Source organism: Triticum aestivum, chromosome 5B (assembly GCF_018294505.1).
Source record: "Triticum aestivum cultivar Chinese Spring chromosome 5B, IWGSC CS RefSeq v2.1, whole genome shotgun sequence".
In the NCBI taxonomy this organism is placed as follows: Eukaryota; Viridiplantae; Streptophyta; class Magnoliopsida; order Poales; family Poaceae; genus Triticum; species Triticum aestivum.
This window is the reverse complement of record NC_057807.1, coordinates 496,924,221-496,942,523: the sequence shown is the minus strand read 5'-3', so window position 1 is coordinate 496,942,523 and position 18,303 is coordinate 496,924,221. Positions and strand designations below refer to the sequence as shown.

At 50.1% G+C, this 18,303-nt stretch overlaps 2 pseudogenes across 1 annotated transcript; one reads left to right on the top strand and one right to left on the bottom strand.

The window, feature by feature from the left end:
• Positions 1-5,573: 5,573 nt before the first annotated feature.
• Positions 5,574-6,285, top strand: LOC123114924 (dehydration-responsive element-binding protein 1H-like; annotated as a pseudogene).
• A 3,770-nt stretch (positions 6,286-10,055) lies between these two features.
• LOC123116612 (dehydration-responsive element-binding protein 1H-like) lies at positions 10,056-11,500 on the bottom strand (annotated as a pseudogene). The gene has a single exon (XR_006457135.1). The product of XR_006457135.1 is annotated as a dehydration-responsive element-binding protein 1H-like (transcript).
• Between the last annotated feature and the right edge of the window lie 6,803 nt (positions 11,501-18,303).

Genomic DNA, 18,303 nt, shown 5'->3' with positions numbered 1-18,303 from the left:
TTGTCTTGTTGCCCTTCCTCATTTCTTGCCCGGCCCCCATGGACGACTTCATAGTCATCTTCATCACCTTGCCACCGATAGCCATCCATGAAACCACGCAAGAGCAGGTGGTCCCGCACCTGCCCGGAATCTGGGTCCACAATAAGGCTCTTCAGCTTGCATCTTCGACACGGACATCTTATCTCCGTCTCGTTCTTTTGAAGCATCTCGGCCTTCGTTCTTTTGAAGCATCTCCGTCTCGTTCACGATGCCTTCGGTCATCGTGCGGACCATGGTCGCCTGCGGGGTAGAGCAAAACAATATTTTAGAACCAAGAAAAAATTTGGCATGACCTTCCCTAAAAATAGGACCAAAAAGAATGCATAGTGCCAAAATTCTCGCCGAAACGGAAATGAATCAACATTCTGGCAAAATATTGGCAACTATCACATTTCAAATACCGGTACCTGCAAACACAAACATATATGCAACATCACAAACACATGCAACACCACAAATATACATAGATCTAGCTAGGCCACAAAAAGTGCATGTGCACGTTGTTGGAGCGAGCTAGGGAGAAAGAAAGTAGATCTACATCATGAAGATAGCTTTCCTCTTACTTACCTATCAAAAAAGGTAATTTCACCACTTAATTTTGATGAATCTATGGTGCAAATGAGGTGAGGAGGAGGAGGCAGCCGAAAGCTTGGAGAAGGAGGTGGAGGAAATGAAGTGGGGAAAGTGAGTGGGTAGGTGTCGCTGTCCAAAACATCTTGTTGGGGTCCCAGGTTACTAAAGGCGCACCTGCATGTGATGCGCCATTAGTAGTTTTGCAAAAAAGTATATATATATATATATATATATATATATATATATATATATATATATATATATATATATATACATATATAGGGAAAAGCAAACAAATGAAACTACGCCAGGGCGGATGCAATCACGAGCGCTCGTTGCTGTTGGGATCCATTCCCTCCTCTTACCTCATTTGTGTTTTCCTGTTTTTTCTCATTTGTTGATATTTTCCTCTTATAGATGAAGGTGGACCAGCAAGCAGGACCGCGCGGGCACTAGGCTGTCGCTGCTCCAGTCCAGCAGACAGGACCACCCGCGGCGTGACAAACCTCGGCCCGCGAGAGAAAGTTCCGAGCCCACGAAAGGTTCCCACACGAGGGCGGTACGCAGCAGATGAAGGTTCGTGCATCATTTTGTTCGCCTTGTTTTTTTCTGTTGGTTTGCATACCTCGCGCTACTCTTTCTCATTGTTGCCTCCCCGTACTCTCTCTCTCTCTCTCTGACTATCTCCATCTCCCGTTCAGATCCACATCTTGACCACACCTTCTGATCCAGCCATGGCCTTCCCGTGCCTCTCCTCTCCATCACTCACTACCACCGCCATAACATGGAGTTCAGCCGTCCACCGTCTCTTCCTCCATCATTCCTGCTACGCCGGTCTCCACCTTCCCCTCATATCAGATCCCTCCGTCTGTGGTCATGGATGATGTGCAGGCCGCCCGTGCTGCTCTTGGAGTTGCCCTTCTCGAGCTCGGTGTCGCCGCGCTTCCCAACCGTCTCTGCCAGCGTCAGATCCGGCAAGGCGGCCGAAGAGCACCAGCGTCATGCCCTCCCCACCATGGTATGCCCAGCTTCTCCTCACGCTGGCCTCCTCCATCAAGGTCATCGAGCTCCCTCTCCTCTGCAGCGGCCTCGAGGTCGACACTACCACAGTTTTGCAAGAGACGGTGGATGCGATTCTTGTGATGAACTGAAGAATATTTTGTGTGTAAGTTGAATTACTTCTGGACTTGCTGCTCCTACAGCGCCTCGCTTCAAATTCCCCACTTCGTCCTTATCCGGTTCAGGTATATACTATGGCTTCTTCTTGGAAGGTTGGGAGTGGGGTATTTCCAGTGGTTCGTTGCCCAGGTTTGCTTCTTCAAGTTGCGCGCGTGAGGGAGTTAGAAGTTGGTACCTTTTTTGTCAAAACTGATTTGGTCAATGGCTTCAGTGGAATGTACCAGACTGCTTGGTGCTTGAAAGGGCTTCCCGTGGATGTTTCAGTAGCTTACCATGTAGTCCAGGTTTGGCTTGTGGTGGTTTGATGTTACGCGGATGACAGTCTTTCAGCTGGGGTTGCTTCTTTGTTTATCTTTGAGGGATTGAGCTTTAGATGTATGCATTCTTTTGTGTTAGTCTGTTCATATATGAGGTAGCAGGTACACTCATCCAATGCTCCAATCATTGGATGAGGAAGGAAGGTGCGCAGAGCACGGATGGGAGCAGGGAGGCGGAGCAGGCAAGCCTCGTCCGAGGCGATACACCACTGTTTTTCAATGTTGTCGAGAGTGAAGTTAATCCGTTCTGTGAGATCCTTACGGTTTCACATCCTACCAATTAGTTGCGCCTACAAAAACATGGGCACCGGATTTTTTGTTCAGTTAGTACGAAAATCGCAAATACTCACACGCCCATATGTTCGTTGTTCCATACCATCGACATCGCCCGACCATACTCAACCGAAGGAATTATCATGGAAAGTTGCTTCACGGTCAGAGGGAACAAGTTGTGCGGCGGGTCAACATATACTATAAACAAAAACTAACATGCAGCGAAATATCTTACGTTAATAATCAAAGCGGCGGAAACCACTCAATACGTACCTGGTGTCCGCTGTTGTGGATCGCTGCAACACAGCCGGGCTGGACGAGCGGCGCGGCGGTAGTAATTCCATGTCCATACTGTTGTTTGCACAACCGAGGCAACGGTACGATATTTACTAAGCACACTCTTTTGGATGCATGCCACCTTCTTTAACTCGACGAAAATGGCAGGATTTAAATGTCCGAACCAGCACGTCGTAGGCCCAGACGGTGCCGAACTTTTGTTCAGTTGGCTGTACGACACTGGCAGTTTTACATGCCCATCTAGCATGCCATGGCTCAGAACATTTGGCAAATTTTACCACCATCAGCCAAGTCAAAAGATTGCCCGAAGTAGCCACTGCCGATGCCTGCTAGCTGAGAAAGGTGCAACTGCTTTTGTTCTGACTACGACTGGAAAGTCAGACAGTAGGTTGCCATTTCCGGGCTACTACCCCAGAAAGGTGTGGCCTAGCATTCCTTGTTTGTCATGCCGAAATTCAGCAAATGCTAAAATCAGAACCTTATCCACCTAAAGGTGCGGATCCCAAAGTGAAGGAACGGTTCTGATAGCAACCATCCGAGCTAGTGCGGATAGCAAATCCATCCTATATATATATATATATATATATATATATATATATATATATATATATATATATATAGCGCCATTAGTAGTTTTGCAAAAAAAAAAAAATACAATACTGGCGCACTCTGTGGCTGGTGCGTCATTACTAGTTAGAACTAGTAATGGCGCACTTCGATCGGGTGCGCCATTAGTATGTATGTAAAAATGAAAAAAAAAATTAATCACTAGTGGCGCACCTTTTGTCTGGTGCGCTATTAGTGTCTTCCACACTAATGGCGCATCAGCAAGTGGTGCGCCATTAGTATATAGTAGTGGCGCACTACTTCACTGGTGCGCCATTAGTGTCCATCTCATCTATAGCCCTTTTCCTAGTAGTGCTTGGGTAAAAACATCGTGTCCCTTGTCTTCTGTTACCATCCGCCTAGACGCACAGTTCGGGACCCCCTACCTGAGATCCGCCGGTTTTGACATCGACACTCACCGAGAGGGAGAGGTGGTGCCGGCTGGGTTGCGGGGTCGTCGGCGGGGTTGGGAAGGGGGGCCGCCGGTGGGGTGGGGTGGGGGCCGACGGTGGGGTCGGGGGGCGCCGGTGCGGAGGGCGCCGACCGGGGCGGGGGGTGTGGGTGGTGGGGGCGCCGGTGAGAAAGAGAGAGAAGTGAGAGAGAGAAGAGACCGCGCGGGGGTTAAGTGTTCGCCGACCTTTACCGAGCGTCTGTCGGTGCGGCTCTTGGTAAAGGTACGAGACCTAGATCTAGGTTTTACACCTTTTTTAGAGTGAAATGCTCGGCAAAGAATAAAACACACTCGGAAATGGCAAACATACCAAGAGCGGCACTCGGAAATGACACTCCTCCAAGGCATAGGCATGCCAAACGGACATCAAAAATGATTCCCCATGCCACTACCCGACATGATTTCATGTGCCGCCTTGCTGATGTGCAATTCCCGGCGATGAAACCCTAGAAGAGCAAAAAATTTCTCGAATATTGCACGCATCCCCGAAAAATGCGAGGCCGTGGCACGTGCCATGTGGTTGTCCCCTCTTAGAGCATGAGAAGTTTCGGGGCCGACGGAGTAACAGGACCAGCACTTCCTGCACAAACCGGACACGTTCCCTCTCGATACCCAGATACTAGCTCGGAGACAGTGCGGTTTACAAGCGGCCTCAGGGGAGGCTCACTCGAAACGCATCCAAACTTTTACCACACCCTACAGAGGCCATGTGATGAGACCGTGCCAGATCCCGAGCAATCCTACCATCGTACGATTTTCCGAGGATTTCAACGGCTGCATTAGGAATGACACCGAGGTACTTTTTGTAACCCGGTGGCAGGGCATGCCCCTCCCTCGTCTGTGCAAGGCGTAGGCATGCCACAAGGACATTACAAATGATTCCCCATGCCGCTACCCGACATGATTTCATGTGCCACCTTGCTGATCTGCAATTGCCGCCGATGAAGCCCTAGCAGAGCAATAATTTTTTTGAATATTGCGTGTCCTCGAAAAATGCGAGGCCGTGGCACGTGCCATGCGATTGCCCCCGCTTAAAGCACGAGAAGTTTCGAGGCCAAAGAGCAATAGGACCAGAACTTCCTGCATAAACCGGACATGTTCCCTCTCGATACTTTTACCATACCCTACAGATGCCCTGTGATGACACCGTGCTAGATCCCGAGCAATCCTACCATCGACATCACAAATAGTCCATCTCCTTAACAAAAGTGTAATGAATACCGAAGCTTACCGCATCTGTACTATCTCACTATTTATATTTAAACAGGTCTTGTTGCTTGTCTGTAGGTGAGGTGGGACTAAACTTTGATGGTGGCCTTATCTTTACCGAGAGCCGCTCTCGGCAACTACTCGTTTATCGAGAGCCGCTCTCGGGCAACAACCACTAGAAGATTCATAATGACTGTATGGACTGTTAGTAATGAGAGAAGGCCGAAGCTTACTGCGGTTGGACTATTGAACTATTTAAACATGTCATTTTGCTAGTCGGCAGGCGAGGTGGGACTAAATCTTTGCCGAGAGCCACACTCGTCAAAGAGTTGCAACCGTGACCGTGCCGTTAGTCGTCGTCGAATGTGCCACGTGGCAAAATTTTGCCGTGTGTGGCCAGATGGCCCTTGGCAAATAGTGCCTTTGCCGAGTATAGCCTGTTTGCCGAGCAATAGTGTCGACTGTGTTTGCCGACTTATTTTCTTTGCCGAGTGCGACTCTTGGCGTTCTTTACTTTGCCGAGTGCACACACACTCCATTAGTAACCTATATATATAATAAATAAGATTACCCAGCAAACGACATTGGCCTGACCCTCACTCGAGCTCAAAGCTTAGCCACCGGAGGCAATGGACATGGGCGACGAGAAGATGGTCAGCTCGGCCTCCTTATCCCCGTCCTCGCGCGAGCAGCACGACGGGAGGACGGTGCCGCCTAAGCACCCCTCCGGGCGCACCAAGTTCAGGGAGACGCGGCACCAGGTGTACTGCGGCGTGGGGCGCCGAGGCAACGCCGAACGCTGCGTGTGCGAACTGCGAGGTGCGCGTGTCATGGAAGCGCGGCGAGCGGCTCTCGCTCGGCACGCACGTCACCGCCGAGTCCGCCGCGCACGCATGATGCCGCCATGCTAGCGCTGCTCGGCCGCTCCGCCTCTGTGGCGTGCCTCAACTTCCCGGACTCCGCGTGGCTGCTCGCCGCCGTGCCGTCCGATCTCTCCAATCTCGCCGGCAGCCGTCGCGGAATTCCAGGGTAAGCAGGCCCAGGACACCGGCGCCGCCGCCGACATCGTCACTCCCAACGAATCTTCGTCATCCTCGTCTCTATACAGTGCAGGCTCGGCGGCGACGTCGTCCCAGCCTTGTGCTGATGGAATGTTCGACCTCCTGCCTCCTGGTCGCACTGGGCAACGACATGTTCCAGCTGGAGATGTCCCGCGGAATGGAGCTGGGCACGTACTACGCGAACCTCGCGGCGGGTCTGCTCGTCGAGTCGTCGCTACCAACGGCCAGCGGAGCTGCGTGTGCTGACTGTGGTAGCGTCGGAGCTGATGGAGCGCTCTAGAATCACTGATGTCGGCAACCTCCGGTGCATTGTTGTGTCTAGGTTCTGTTGAGAAAAGAAAAGGTAAAAACAAGGGTGTGGTTAGAAGTAAGTTGCCTGAAACAATTATTTGGTCAGTAGATTCCTATCAGCTGTCGGATACAAAACAAACGGTCGAGATTGCATCTTGAACCTCCCGCCCCTTTCTTCTTCAACCTCGAACCACCTGCTACCAGTGAAGCACCGATACGGCGACACGGATACGGCGATACGAGTACGGCGATACGGGATACGGCAATTTCTAGAAACAGCAATACGGCGATACGGCAAGTATATATAAATAATACTCCCTCCGTCCCAAAATTCTTGTCTTAGATTTGTCTAAGTACGAATGTATCAAGTCACGTTTTAGTATTAGATACATCCGTATCTAGGAAAATCTAAGACAAGAATTTTAGGACGGAGGAAGTAATATATAAACTGACAAGTAATAAAGACAAAACATGATAGGATGTGTGAGATGAGATCAGAATACTGCCCTATTGGTTGCCTGATTTCCTCCATGCCTCTTTTCAAGTCCTAAATGATCATCTAGGTCCTCAACTCATCATGGTGTATGCAAAACAGAAAATACATTATATGATATTACACTTTTCAATTTGAGATAAATAGACATGAAAAGTGAAAAATGTTTAACAAATTGGCTTGGGCTGGCCAAATGAATATACACTTCCCTGTTCCAAACTAGCAAGAGTAGCAAACAAGCAATACTAAAGCAAGCAGTAGTATGCACCTATGCTAAGCAGTAACATCAGCAAGTAGTAGGAACTAGGAAGTAGCAGTATAGCAGTAATCTGCAAGAACTAACCAGCCAGCCAAGCATCGTCCACCCCGTTCGTAACAAGAACCGGACCCAGAGTCATTGAAGAAGAAAAAAACATGAATGGATCGCGACTGGCGACGGTGCCGGAGAAGATTCGAGTCAACCGAGGGCCGAGGTAGCAGCGAGGCAATTCCAGGCGGCGCCGGCGAGCGACTCCAGTCTGGCAGCGGCCGGCGGGGATGATTATCCATTGGCGGCGGTACGCTCGTGCAAGCTCCCTGTCTTACTCTACTCGGCTGATGCTAGGGTTAGCCATGGGCCTTCCACTTCTACTGGGATGCTGTGTCCCTCCCGTATCGTAGAGGATGTACAGGACGTATTCACGTTTTTTCTTTTCTTTTTAAATCAGAAAATAGGATACTTCGCCGATACCCGTATCGCAGCCGTATCGTGCGTATCGCCGTATCGGCGACGTTCGGTACGCCGATACACAGGTTTCTGGCGTATCGGTGCTTCGTAGCCTGCTACCGCCGGCCCCTCTATTTGAGAAGGAAGGAGAAGCAACGAGAGATGATTGGGTAACCCTCCGGCGAGATCATTCCTTCTCCTTCCTTCCCTCTGCCCCCTCCGGCAAACTTCTCCCCCTTCTCAAATTCGACTGACCCAAAACAGCAGCCAGTCAACTGACATTTACCTAATGTGTAAAAATAAGGTAGGCAAATAACTTATTACCTATGGCAGCCAATTAAACGAAGAACTGTTTAAAGTTCTACAGAAAAACAACCACTCAAAAATAGCAATAAGAGAAACAGCAAAGGACGTTACTTTTGCGTGAAAATGATGGTTTGACACGGCTTGAAGAGTTGCAAAAGTGTCCCGAAAATGGATCCTGTTGGTGCATGAGTGGTAACCAGATCGGACAACCAGAACCGGCCAGAAGACCACCAAGGGCAACTTTCGTTATCACGTGCCAGTAGAAGATGTGGTCGACCCTCGACACAACCATCCTACTGGCGCTGTAGGCAAGCGTGCTGTTGCTCCACACATTCACAACGCTGTCACGCTTTGTCAAGAGTACACCTGTCGAAGAGGGCAAAGATGTGATTTCCCACATTCACGGAGTAATCAGAGGATAGGACAAGACTAGCGACAGTTGCCTGATCATTGGGGTCCACCAACTAAACACCATTGTGCTGTTTTTTTTTCCGGAAAAAACCATTGTGCTGTTTAGGAGTTTAGTGCAGTGTAAACACGTTGAAGTAGCTTTTTTTTTAGAAAGTAATGGCTAATGGGTGACCACAGCCTCTGCAACGAAGGATGCACATGTTCTTTATTCATCATATCAGACTCGTACAAGTAGACCAATACGCTGACAGACACATTTTTCAAATATGAAATTCAACGGTATAATTTTTGTCACACATCATTCATATTTTTGTTGGTCTAAGTTTCGGTCAAAGTTCAATTTTAAAGTGTTGCACGTCTTATTCACTGAAACGAAGGGGCTTTTACATCCGTTTCTCGAAAAGAAAGGGCGTAACAGGTATTACCCGAAAGTGTTCTTTTGATCCCGAGCTCACACGCCCTCCGATGAACAGTAAAATCCGAAAAATAGTAAAAGAGTTTAAATAATTCCATTTTTCCTTTTTGTGATCAACAATTGACGAATGTTTCAACTGTGATGAAATAACATTCATGGACAGTTGGGCATAATAAAATCGATGCTCCAAAATGCTTCCAACAATAATCATTTTGGAGCATCGATTTTGTCTTTTTGGCCCATACCTACACGAATGTGATTTCATCACAAAGTTTTACACGCAATTGAAACATTCATCAATGTTTATCACAAAAAGATAGAATTTTTTGAGTTTTCTTACTATTTTTTTATATAATTTTATTGTTCATTTTGAGAGCATGTGAGCTCAGTTTCAAATATTCCATATCCGATATTACTGTATTATGTAACCTGTTAGTGAAACGCCACCCATCCTCGCACATCTGGTATTAGCATGCAGTGTGGTCATATTTTTTTATCATAATTTGGATTATACAATCATGAAATTCAAGCATGAAAAATGGTTTTTCTACCATGTACCTCACATATATTGGATATAACCACCGTCCGTCCTCGCTTTCTGACTCATGCTACATTTATTAGATTTTGGCAAATCTTTGCTTCGTTTCAGGGTACTACAAACACCCATATACCCATTGGCCGGCGTTGCCTTGAAGCCGCGTGCTGCAGTATATACTGGGTAACGTGTCCCCTTGAACTTGGTGAGCTCATCGGAGCGCTTTGTGTGCGAGGATGTCGATGATAGCGAAGAAGGAGAGCTTGGAGACCCCCCTTAGGTTGTGGACTTCTCACCCACGCTATATCGCTTGATCCGGTGTCACGTGGTAAGTACAATTTAATAGGTGGGAAGTCTCCTGAAGGCTTGTCCGCCTGACACCGCTTTGGTTGAGAGGGTAAAAATACCAATGTCAATTACATAAAACATTTATCTAGTTTCTGAAAAAAATATTTTTGTTTAGGAAATATAGTACTCAATCAGATGCATATTACTTGTTGCTTAAATGGATGTATTTAGCACTGAAATACATTTAGATACATCCATTTCAGCGATAAGTAATACAGATCAAAGGGAGTAATACTGAGGGAAGGATTAATTTTTTTTTCTTTTTTCCTTTTTGCGCGGGAGGAATGGACAGTATAAATATATACGCACTGAGACGATTCAAGCTATACAAGAATAAATACAAAGTTTGTCAAAAAATAGAAGAAGAAGTAAGATAACAATGTTTACCTAGTACAATAGTTTTCACAGGATTTCGACTGTTCACTCGAAGAATGCAGGTTTTGCACCCTATACACCCAATCCAATTCTGCACAATTATTGCACCACACTATCAAGTAGTACTAGTCACTTGCACAGTCACACTAAATCTGAAAACAAATCTAGGTTCACGTGTCATCTTCAAAAGAAAGAAAAAGGTAGTACTATCAGCTCTAGGCATCTCGCTTCCTGGCCATGCGATATAGGAAAGGAGGCGCAGAGCGCGCCTGCGTCGCCGCGTCAGCTCGCGTGGCTACGAGGACAGGAGGAAAATGGGGGAAAAGATCCCAGGGATCTGTTGCTACTAGGAGCTTCAACCAGCTGACCTGGCTGGTGTCCAGGCCACATCTTTTGAATTAGCGTACTTGGGCCACCTCTCTCTGATTAGCAAGCGTTGATCTTTCTTCCTCGTCTGGTTGCCAGTTATAGTCATTCACGCATGAAGTGATATAGTACCCTCCTTTCGAATCTTGTCGCCGTTTGTCCGGGACCATCACGACTATTCATCCAGCAAATCATGTCTTTTTTCTTTCACGTGTCCTTTTCCTTGTCATTTCTGATGCTTAAGAACAGCATCTGATTGCATGTATGCCAAAGGATTTCATGCTTTTTTTGGCAATTTTTTATGCGTTTACAGATTCCACGGATTTTATTATGCTGGAATCAACTGCGATAGAGTCAAAAGCAGCTGATTCAGCAGCTCCAGCTGGTTCAGTAGCTCCAGAGCCCGGAGTCAGCTCCGCCGTCTCCGGTGTCCCAGCACGCCCCACTGTCTACCGATGACGGCGGCTCCAGGACCAGCCCGTCCGCGAGGTCCGCGTAGTACGTGCCCAGGTCCATCTCCCCAGACAAGTCCAGCTCGAACATGTCGCTGCCCAGCGCGGACGGCACCTCGAACGTTCCCTCGGCCCAAGGTTGCGACGTCGCTGACGAACCGCCCGCATTGTCCGCAGACGACAGAGCGGACGCGCCGGAGGTCTCCTCATCAGCGGGGACGGTGGCTGCGCCGTTCGAGGCATGCCGGCGCTGGAAGTCCGCCACGGCGGCCAGGGCTGCGCGCCTGAAAGCCGCGAGGTCGGTGAGCGCGGGCGGCACGGCGAGGAGCCACGCGGAGTCGGGGAAATTGAGGCACGCGGCGGAGCGACCGAGCAGGCCGAGCATGGCAGCGTCGTGCGCACGCGCGGCCGCGTCGGCTGTGAGGTACGTGCCGAGCCAGAGCCGCTCGCCGCGCTGCCCGGGGACGCGCACCTCGCACACCCAGCGTCCGGCGTTGCCCCGGCGCCGCACGCCGCGGTACACCGGGTGGCGCGTCTCCTTGAACTTGGTGCGCCCGGCGGGACGCTTCGGGTGCGAGGAGGCAGACGATGGCGAGGAAGGGGAGCTCCATTGCTGGTCCGAGCCGGTCATGTCCATCGCTGCAGGTGGTCGGTGCTGGCTTGATGAGCTTCGTGCGGTGGACGGTGGCCTATGGAGTGTGAGAGCAGGTTGAGCTTGAGATGGAGTGTTATGATTTAGTGTCTCGTGGAGTGCACTGCTTTATAGTTTTGCCTGACGCGGTCTGGACAAGCGGCATCGACAAGTGACGCGTGAGGGGTCTGCGGAGTTAATCCAAAGGATCCTTCTCGTGCTCAATCAAGGGTGATGATTGGGCTCCACTAGCTTAGCCCATGGAGGCCCAGGGAGACAGACCTTTTTCCCGCGTTATCTTGTCCTCCAGCGGAGGCAAGAAAGCTACATAGACATTGGACAGGGAGCGCAGCTGAAGTTGGTTATTACCGGTTTAAACAGGTTTAGCTCCCTGACCAAGATGGATAATTGTTAATTTTGGACGCCATTACAAATCCTCTGATCGTATTACTACAAAAAATCTCGTGTACAGTATTTTTAACACACAGAAAAGAATGTTACTGTACATAATATACCACCACACAACTTTCTCCTACCTACTTTTGCAATCACAAGCGGCCAGATTGAGCGTACACAAGCATGTTGATCCAGCGCAAAAGAGCACTCAGTGTTTTTATTGCCTCATCAGTCGCCTCCACACATGTGTGGAGCGGAACTTTTGTGGCCGACTGAACTGGAGTATGGAGTATGGCAGCGCGTCTATAGTCGGATTTGACAAATTCAATCCCTTAAAAGTCCGCAGGATGCGATCGGACACGTCCGCGGACAGTGACCGGTCATGCCTCAAATTAGTCATTCTGCATTTCACTCTTTAGTATTTTCACTCCTATATCCATACAAAGCATGCAAAAAAAATCCTATGTACTACATACTATATACTACCCTAACTAATCTTCGTCGTCGGAGATGTCCACGACATCCGTGCCAGGCATCGGGTGGACGGGCGCATAGGAGGGCTCCAGCTCATCCTCCTCCTACTCGATCTCATCCATGTAGGCGAGCATCTCCTCCTACTCCGTGGCCTGTTGCGCCTCCATCTCCTGCCGATGAAGGTGTCTGGCTTCCACAGCCGATTTCGAGCGGAGGGAATCAAGGATGGCCTGCTGGTCCGCCTGCAGATCCGCGTTGCCAGTGTCCCCCACATCATCCTCTAGCTTCTGCTCCTCCTCCGGATCAACTACATCCAGAGGTAGCCCCGCAGCGATCCGGGCTTCGCGCCTTGCCCAGATCTGCTCAAGGAGCTGCAGCCGGCACTCCGGCGTTACAAATGGGTAGCTCCTCACCCGGCAGCGTGTGGGCATGGCTACTGGTGGTGGCGGGCGGGGAGTGGAAAGTTGTGGCGGCGGCAAACATGCGGAGGGGTAGGGTTTCGGTGTCGGTGGTCGATTTAAATAGCCGGGCTAGGCACTACGCGGCCCGTCGGAGCGGCGTAGCACGGCGACATCGGTCTGACGGAGGAGACAAGCTTCAGACCGTCATGTTTTCGGACGATTCCGCGTGGGACCCTACCATCAGTCCGACGTGGCGGACGCGCCCAGACACCCCATATCCGCCTCATATTTGGGCTGGATACGAGGGGTGTCGGTTAGCCCGAGCGTTTGAGGCGTCCATTTGAATTGAAATTTCATGACCTGTCAAAGACCATGTGGGCCGCCCGAGCGTTTGAGCCCGATTTGGGGCGCCTGACTGTAGGTGCTATTATGAGATAGACAAGTTATTTGGCTTGAGAAAGTAGTTGACTAAGAAAACATTGATTGGCTTGGCTAATGTCTAGTCTTGCGAAACATGTACACCTATGAAATATCTGTCACATTTAACTCACTTCCTAACATTCCTCCTCGTTTTCCCCTCGCCGCCGCTGATAGGCGCCGTCGGGCTTTAGCTGTGCGGTGGACGACAGCGGTGGGGCCACCCCCCCTCCCGCACACACCATGTAGCTCCCTGCTCCATCCCTTCCTTCACATGCCATTCCTCAAATTCCGCCAATTGCACCTTCCTTTCCTAGTCGCCAGCAGCTAGCGGAGATTTAGCCTCGTCATGTTCCCCAACCCCTTCTCTTGGTCGTCTCGGTCATTATATGGTAGACCTGTTGCTGAATCCGTCGAACGATTGCCCTATCCCCATCCCTCACATACCCCCTTGTCCATGGCGGTTGCCGGGGTTGTGGCCTCGCCATGATCACCACACCATTAGCATGATGTGCCATCCGACCCAATGAGTTATGTGTTTACCACATTCTGCACCCCACAAAAATCGATGAATCATCTTTGTAAGCTCCTCACAAAGGTCAGTCGGGACTTTGAATATGATCATGATGTACATAGGAAGAGCTTGTGCAATGGCTTTGATTTTTATCTCCTTTCCACACATAGACAGATAATTATTGCCTCACTCCATCTTTTTTGCTAGTTTCTTGTCCAAGCTATTTAATTTACCCCTACTCATCCTACCTTCCGGTGTTGGGAGACCAAGGTATTTGGCTTTAAAAGTAACCAGAGTTATCTCTAGTATGCCATTGATATTGTTCTGTACCGTTGTCAGGCATGCAGGGCTGAAAATGAAGGAAATATGCCCTAGAGGCAATAATAAAGTTGTTATTTTATATTTCCTTATTCATGATAAAGGTTTATTATTCATGCTAGAATTGTATTGATCGAAAACCTTAATACATGTGTGAATACATAAACAAATAACGTGTCCCTAGTGAGCATCTACTAAACTAGCTCGTTGATCAAAGATGGTTAAGATTTTCTAACAATGGACATGAGTTGTCATTTGATAACAGGGTCACATCATTAGGAGAATGATGTGATGGACAAGACCCATCCGTTAGCTTAGCATAATGATTGTTCAAATTTTATTGCTATTACTTTCTTCATGTCAAATACATATTCCTTTGACTATGAGATTATACAACTCCCGGATACGTACTGGAGGAATGCCTTGTGTGCTATCAAACGTCACAACGTAACTGGATGATTATAAAGATGCTCTACAGGTATCTCCGAAGGTATTTGTTGAGTTGGCCTAAATCGAGATTACGATTTGTCACTCCAAGTACCGGAGAGGTATCTCTGGGCCCTCTCGGTAATACACATCATAAGCATGCAAGCAAACGACTAAGGAGTTAGTCATGAGGTGATGTATTACGGAACGCGTAAAGAGACTTGACGGTAATGAGATTGAACTAGGTATGAAGATACCGACGATCAAATCTCGGGCAAGTAACATACCGATGGACAAAGGGAATTACGTATGTTGTCATAACGGTTCGACCGATAACGATCTTGGTAGAATATGTAGGAGCCAATATGTGCATCCAAGTTCCGCTATTGGTCATTGACCGGAGAGGTGTCCCGGTCATGTCTACACAGTTCTCGAACCCGTAGGGTCCGCACGCTTAACGTTCGATGACGATATAGTATTATATGAGTTAAGTGATTTGGTGACTGAATGTTGTTCGGAGTCCCGGATGAGATCATGGACATGATGAGGAGTCTCGAAATGGTTGATAGGTAAAGATTGATATATAGGACGATGGTATTCGGACACCGAAAGTGTTTCGGGGGTTACCGGGTACTTATCGGGTCAACAGAAAGGGTTCCGGGCACCCCCGACAAAAGATATAGGCCTTATGGGCCAAGAGGGGAAACACACCAGCCAGAAAGGGCTGGTGCGTCCTTGGAGGAGAAGGAAAGAGGGGAAGGGAAAGGAAAGAGTGGAATAGGATTCCCTCTTCCTTCCCTCTCTCCCCCCTCTTTCCTCCCCCTCCGACAAAGAATGACAGGAGGGCGCGGCCAAGGGGAGGACCCCAAGTAGGATTCGGCCTACTTGGGGCGCCTCCTGGCAGCCTCCCCTCTCCCTCCCAGACAATTGCCTAGCCGTCTGAGGCGCCCCCTCCACCGTTTACACCCCCGGTCATATTTTTGTAGTGCTTAGGCGAAGCCCTGCAGAGATCAGTTCATCATCACCACGCCGTCGTGCTGACGAAACTCACCTACTACCTCGACGCCTTGCTGGATCAAGAAGGCGAGGGACGTTACCGAGCTGAACGTGTGCAGAACACGGAGGTGCTGTGCATTCGGTACTTGATTGGTTGAAGCGCGAAGAAGTTCGACTACATCAACTGCGTTGTGGAACGCTTCCGCTTACGGTCTACAAGGGTACATACACACACTCCCCCCCTCGTTGCTATTCATCTCCATGGACAGATCATTGTGTGTGCATAAAAAAATTGTTTTCCATGCAACGATTCCCAACGAAAAAGAATTGAACGTTTCTGGGGTTGATGACTTGCCCCATCCCATTAGCACACGTCTCCAGCACCCTCTTCACCCTTACAACCTGTTCTGGTTCTACTTTAAAGAAAAGCAGAGAGTCATCTGCAAATAGCAAGTGTAAAATTCCCGGGGCTCTTTGACAGACTTTGAGCAGAGTGATATTGTACCCTACGTATTTTCATGATGTAGGAGTGTATAGAGACCGTCAATGATAAAAAGGAACATGAATGGATACAGTGGATCACCTCGGCGTAGGCCTCTAGAAGGGACGAATGGATCAAGGAGGGTGCCATTAAATTTAACCGAGTAGCTCACTGAGGTAATGGGGACATAAACCAATCAACCCATCCGGAGCAAAACCCAACCTCTGTGTTGAGTATCGTGATTAGATTGAAAATATAGGATAGAGTAGCAAGTATTCTGACTTTTCTTGTACTTCAAAAAGATAATGTACTCCTATATATTTGGCCACGAGGCTCAAGTAATAATCAATCTATTTCACCCAACTCTCTCTATTCCTTCTAACATGGTATTTCACTCGACTCTCTCATACGCCTTAGATAAATCCAATTTGTATGCACAAAAGGTACATGCGTGACGGGTGTATGTTCTTTGCACAGCTATGACACTGCATTTGTGATCACTGGTCCATGCTTGCGTAGCAGGAGTACAGCTCCTGCAAGTGTTATCGTGCTTTTAAGGCTCCTCGTGGAGCTGCTGCCATGGTGATTAGGTGCTAAGAGCAACTCCAACGGGCCGACCCAAATGGACGGTGTTTTTGTCCACTTTTTTTCTGTTTGGGTCGGCCTGGCGAACACAAACGTCCGGTGTTGTGTTTGGGTCGGCGTGAGCACCCAACGCTGGCCCGACCCATTTCACCGGCGCGCCAAAAAAAAGTAGTGGAAGCATTTTGAAAATAAATACATGCATTTAATTAAACATAAAAGCCGGTCACGAAGGCCGGCGAAAGTCCACATTACATTAAAACTAGATGACACGCTGCCCTAGGCGTCCTCGGCGGCGGCGGCGGCTGCGTCGGCGCAGGGCCGGCCCAGGGGAACGCCGTGTTCCAGACGATGGTGATGTCGGGCTTCGCCGCCGCTGCTTGGGCCTGGCGCGCCTCCTCTTAGGCCTCGCGGTCGAGCATCTGCAGGCGCTCGCCCTCCCGGCGCTCCTCGGCCAGCCGAACGCGGCGCCAGTGGTCGAGGTAGGCCGCCTCCTGCTTCTCCGTCGCCCCGAGCCAGATCGGCGGAGCGCTGACCCACTCGTGCACTACTCCGGTCCAGGAGTAGCGCTCGAGGTAGGCCGGCTCCTCCGGCTCGGCTTTGGGCGGGGACGGCGGGGCCACCGGCGGCACGACGCAGTCGTCCGCTGCGGAGAGGGCCATGGCATCCGCCATGGCAGCCTCGAAAGTCGCCTCGTCCGTCTCCCTCCACCGCTCCTCCTCCTTGCTCTCCTTAATGGCTGCCTGGTAGGCGGCCTCGGCCTCCTGGTCCTCGTCGCTGACGACGAGCGCGGGCGGCGGAAGGCTATGGTCGACGCCGCGGACGTCGCGTCGCCTCGCCTCCTCGTGCTTGAAGGCGAACCATCGAGCCCAGTTGGGCGAGTCGACGGCGAAGTGCGGGTCGGCGCGCTGCTCTGACGTCAGCAACGCCCGCCGGCGCCGCACCTCCTCCGCATGGGCCCTCGCCGTCCGCGGCGCCGCCGGCACTGGGATCCTCTCCGGATCCAAATGCTAGTCATGCGGCAGCGTCACGTCCGGGTACGGCAGAGGCACACGGTGGTGCCAGTGCCACTCGGCCTGGTGCAACGACATGTTGATGCGCTGCCTTTGCCGGGGAGCGCGCGCCGGCACGGGGAGGGAGGGGGAATGGCGGGCGGGGGCTTTGCCCTTGCGGCTGCTGCCGATGCCGGAGAAAAACCCATGCTGGCGGTGGCTAGGGTTGTCGCCGCCGTGGGGGCAGGGGTGCCCAGATGGGGACGGGGGGCGAGTGGTAGTGGATGAGGACGGCCCCACCGCACGCTCGGCATAAAAAAGGACGACCGCCGTCGCTGACGCGTGGGCCCAAGGTTGGCGGTCGTTATAAATTATGTTGACCGTCGTAGTTGGACGGCCGCGAGGTGGGGACGCGGCGGACAGCGAGGAGACGCGCGGCGCGTCCGCGCCGACGCATTCCAGACGCAAATTTGGGCCGCAAATGCGTCGGCGCGGACGCGATGCGGACGTGAAATGAGTTTGGGTCGGCGTGTTGGGCCGCCACTTTTGTTCGCGCCGATCCAAACAGACGCGGACGGATGAAATGGGTCGCCCCATTAAAATTGCTCTAAGTCTAGTGTGTAAACTGTAATAAGGGCGTAGCTGTCGGATGAGAATTCCCAAACCTGGCGGTGTGCGATGGTTTGCTTCCCTTTATTACTCATACATTCGTGTTGTTATAGTATATCCCAACATTGATATCATTAGAAAATATACCATCTGAAGTTTCTAATAATAATATGTTTTCTTATATATAATGTGTACTACTTTGTTGATCAAATTATTAATTTAGGTATACACCTAGCCTAATAATCGACGAGGAGGAAGTATGGTGAACCAACTTGTGGTTGGATGCTTAGAAGGATAATGGTATGTCTAGCCCATCAAGGTTTAAGTACTAGTCTTGACACAAGCGCTTCTATTTTTCTGAAT